General features: G+C 36.9%; 1 protein-coding gene across 11 annotated transcripts in view; it reads right to left on the reverse strand.

Annotated features, from left to right (window-relative positions):
- Positions 1-5000, reverse strand: part of fray (oxidative stress responsive kinase frayed) — a 90759-nt gene that overhangs the window by 171 nt on the left and 85588 nt on the right. For all 11 annotated transcript variants that reach the window (XM_070135831.1, XM_027378708.2, XM_027378709.2 and 8 more), the window contains one exon: positions 1-5000. This exon is cut by the window's left edge and continues 171 nt beyond it; it is cut by the window's right edge and continues 1208 nt beyond it. The gene's annotated coding sequence lies outside the window, so the exon portion shown is untranslated.

Genomic DNA, 5000 nt, shown 5'->3' on the forward strand with positions numbered 1-5000 from the left:
TATATTTTTTTTCATTTTTTGTTTTTTGTTTATTTTTTTATCCTAGATTCTTATGATACCTTCCTACAGTAGGTTCATCACAAGAATTTTTCTAGGGTACATGTTGTAGTTGTACACTGAAATGCAACCCTACGTAATTTGTCTATAGTTAGGACCAGATAGTTTACTAGAAATTATGATATCTGGCAAGAGGTAATAAGCACAAGTTTCAGAAATCATACAGTACTGAATCACACTTCTCTGTGAAGATTATATTGAAATGTCTGTTTTACAATTATACAACATTTTCTGACCTTTATACAGGAGTTCCAGTATTTCTCAAAAGTGTATTCTAATAACAATCATAATAAATAACTCCATACTATAATAAACATTTTGCATTTTACCTACTATATTAATGTGAATACACCTCCCCAAATCCATGACAAGAGAAAAAATTATAACAATGGAAAACAATTTGTGGATACGGGTACAATATGCATAGTTCCATACCAATATTTACTGCACACAAGGCAAGCAGTGATACCAAACTTATAAATTAGACCATATTGTTATTACTCCTGTTAAAATACAGATTTAATATATACAACCACTCATACATCTTACACGTCTCAGCACAAATAAGGCAATTGCTAATACGTGGAATAAGTCAAGGGGGAAAACTGTCCGGGGCCCGGGTGCAAAATGTACCAAACGCTATTCGCTCTGCAGAATGGCCTACCGACACGGTTGTTGGTGTTGGGGCAGGTCGGGTCACTGAAACCTCCAAGTCCATTCTGGTTTTGACTGAGAACTTGATCAGCTTTCCTAAGTACAATATCCAAAGATTCAATGGATAAGATAAGAGAGATGGATCAGATAGCGAGTGCTCGGTTTCACGGTCAATTTGCACTCAGGTGTACATTTAGTGGGTGGTCGTCTCAGGTGAGTGAGGTGGACTTTGGCACATTCCCTGCTGGGTACGTATTATAGCTAGTGACTGTTAAGACACATGGCGTAATGGCTTCTATTCCTCGTGTACTTTAGTTATATTTTCTTTAAGTGCTAGATTATAAGAATGAAATAAAAGTGGTTTTAGTAGTAATGATAGTTCCTGATTCCTTTTAATTACATTTAATAAAAAAAAGTAGGTAATTCCTGTATCTAACACAGGAATGCTCTAAAATATCCTTAAGAAAAAAAAGAGAGACTAAAAGGGAAAGAAAGAAAAAATCAGCACAATGCTATTGAATAATGTGTATATAAAATAGTAAAAGTATGCAATAAAATGTCTGGATCAGCAGTGCTTATCACAAACAATACTTCATCAAAGGTAAATGATTACTTTTATCAGAAAAAAAAAAAGTACAAAATTCTACCAGCCCAAAGAGCCACACAAAGACAAAATAACTTTACATAATGATACTAATAAAAGAAAAGAAAAGATAATAACAGAAGTACTGACAACATTCAATGAAAAACATTAGCTTTGCACACTTCATACCCTAAATTCCGGTCACAGGGAAGAGAGCTATCGATCCAACGAGCAGCAACAGCCTTTGAATGTCTTTGTGCAGCACCTGGCATGGCAGAATGCACCCAACCTCAGACCGTGTCTCTGGCATCACTTTAATTAACCAATGCACGGTAAGGGGCTTCAGAAACCGTTTTCCCTCGGACCTTGCCACCTATCTATCACTGGCCACCAACAAATACATCTTACATGGGATGAATAATAATTAAAATAAAAAGAAGGGGGCATAAACGGAGAAAAAATAAAAAGGAATTATTACAGCTCTTGATGAATTTGTAATGAAAAATCGTGAACATTAAACTGGTACAAAGAAGTACAGAGAGTACACTAGATTAAAATTTTGAGCTCTACATCACATCATGTAACACTCAGGACTTTAAAAAATTTATTGTCTATGAAAATGATTAACAATTTAGAAACAAGAGCCAATTCCTATACATCACACAAGAACATGCATTGCAACTGAGTAGCTTTGCTGATCTTTATTTCAAATCTAAAAATATCTTATCAAGCAAACAGACAAATAAAAATGCCATTTCAAAAAAACAAGCCACATAGGAAAAGATCAACAAAAATCCAAATTATGCTAATAAATGGCAAATTGCATTTCTGGAATATGCAGATACATATAAGCAAGTAATATTCCCAGTTACACAGCAAATAGCTTTTCACTTTTGACTGACTTCAATAATAAACTGTATCAAAAAAGACCTGAAGTCTGCTGATTTTATGGTTACTGATGAATATCCTTAAATTGTATCAATTATGGTTACAATAACTGTAATAATAATAATGATAACAATAATAATAATTTATCTATTTAAACTCCATAATTTTTCAATGAAAATCACCTATACAAAAGAAATGAAAACAGTGTCTGCTGACAGATAGGCATGGGTGGGGGAGGGGTGGGGGAGGGGTGGGGATACCTTGATGAACGCTGTGTATTTGATACTATAAAGAGTATGTACAATTATAAACAGATGAGGAACTTAACATGAGCAACATATCATTCTATAATGACTAATATACATACACTCGAACAACTCATAATGGGGAGGGGGGAAAAAAACATTTACTATAGCTATATATGGGTTTGTGTATATATGTGTATGTACATACATAAATACAAACATATATATATATTTATACACACACAAATATATACATGTTATTTTGAGAGTGTGTGAGTGTGAGTGTGAGTATACGTGTGGTGGTGGTGGGTGGTGTGTCTGCATGTGGGTGGGTGGGTGGGTGGTGTGTGTGTGTGTGTATGGTGTGGTGTGGTGTGTGTGTGCATGTGGTGTTTGCGTGTGTATGTGGTGTGTGCGTGTGCATGTGCATGTGGTGTGTGCGTGTGCATGTGGTGTGTGCGTGTGCAGGTGGTGTGTGCGTGTGCATGTGGTGTGTGCGTGTGCATGTGGTGTGTGCGTGTGGTGTATGCGCACGTGTGTGCGTGTGGTTGTGTGGTGTATGTGTGCGTGTGGTTGTGTGGTGTATGTGTGCGTGTGGTTGTGTGGTGTATGTGTGTGTATGTGTCTGCATGTATGTGTGTGTATGCATGTGTGGCCTTTCTACACATACATACATGCATTACATGCACACAACTGCACACTCACTCACATACTCTCTTCTTCTCATTCACACCTACACTTACACATGCACATGCACACAGACGCACACACACACACACACACACATGTATGCCCGCAACCTATCATTCAATCACTCACACACACACACAAACAAGCACAGATGCACATACGTATGCACATACACCTACACACACACACACACACACGCACACATGCACGTACGCATGCACATACACACACGTGCACACACAAATGCACAAACACAAACACACACACACACACACACACATATATTGACTGTGAAGAGAGGGACAAATACAAAGTTTTCTCTTCCTGCTCCTCCTTATATGTTCTATTCATACTCTGCAGAGATCACGATAATGCTGGAGTCAGGAAAAAATATGGAAGAGAATTACCTAGAATATGACAAGCACCACATATGCTCTACCTATCCTTCCAGGGCACCCATACATTTGTTTTAAGACATGGGTTCTCTCATTCAGTCAGGTGCTCTCACTATATCTACGAGACTTAAATAACCTACAGACCTCAGAAGTGCACTGGATTGGCAACACAGCACTGCCTTCAGTACCTACGGTGAAGTTTGCCATTTCAAAATGTCAAAAATCACTGTTATTTAAACTACATATACATGTTTTAAGGCTTCAAAGCACATTTCTATTATCATAATCAACACATCACAGGCAAGAACAAGATGTTTATTGTGAACAACATTGAAGAAACACTGATCAAAGTAAGCAGTAGTCATTCAATTAATGAAATCCATATCAACTTCCTGAGCTGTAGCCCTGCCTTTTGGAGGAAAATTTAATGAACAAATTTCATGTTAGCCATGAGATGAAAAATATGAAAAAGAGAGTAAAATGAAGACTTTAATTCCCACCTATGCTTAATCCTGTGAATGAAACAGGGAATGAATTAATCAATTACAAATACTTCCTGACTACTCTTTACTCTGCCTAAAATGTCTCTATGAAGTCACAACATCCACTGGTTTGAACAGTCATACAGCTGCAAGTTTATTGTGGTAAAAATTGGAATTAACCCATGGCAATGAGGGTTATTTTAATATCTTTTCTTCATATACTGTAAATATAACTTACATCTGCTGAAAAAGTTCTAAGAATATATTAAAAAATTATATCATAATATGCAATAAGGAAATGTATCATGAAAAACTATACTCATCTAACCCTATATTTACCATCCACTCTTATTCTAGGGCTGCATGCCTCCCTGGGGCAGAGCTGGCCCTCCTCTTTGGCTCCCTCTCCACTATCACTGGTAAGCCACGTCCTGGCCACTCCCTGTGCTCAAGGCTCCCCTCCTGGAATGGCTGAGCCCTGTGCCCCTCAACAATATACATTCCCACTGCATTTTGAAGCCGTAATCTGCTAAATGTCTTCATGTTCTCTACCTTATAGTAACTGTGGGATTATTCACCAAATATTGCATTCCGAATCCATGCAAACATTTAGCACAATATATTTCTCTTTGAGTAGTAATTCCAAAACACTTTTAAATTGAATAACGCAACTATTCTAACTACTTGAAATTGGTGCATGTTTAAGGCCGTCTCATAACAACTGTTTCACTACCCAGTGGTGTGAAGTAAAAACAAGGAACAAAAATAAAAGATCTTGATTACACTCCAACATCCAGAATACTGCATTACATTATTTCCTTATCAACAATATATTGTATTTACCATACAAATGACATGATATGATTCATGAGCAATGAAGACGCACACCCTCACCAAACAAGTGTTGAGTGTCACTGTTTAGCAATGCAACTAGCAATCTCTTAATTACTTACATTTACTCTTTTGCTTCCAGGGGCTTAAAGAAATATTTAAATCAATCTAACTC

The sequence above is a fragment of the Penaeus vannamei genome, chromosome 21 (assembly GCF_042767895.1).
Source record: "Penaeus vannamei isolate JL-2024 chromosome 21, ASM4276789v1, whole genome shotgun sequence".
Taxonomy (NCBI): domain Eukaryota; kingdom Metazoa; phylum Arthropoda; class Malacostraca; order Decapoda; family Penaeidae; genus Penaeus; species Penaeus vannamei.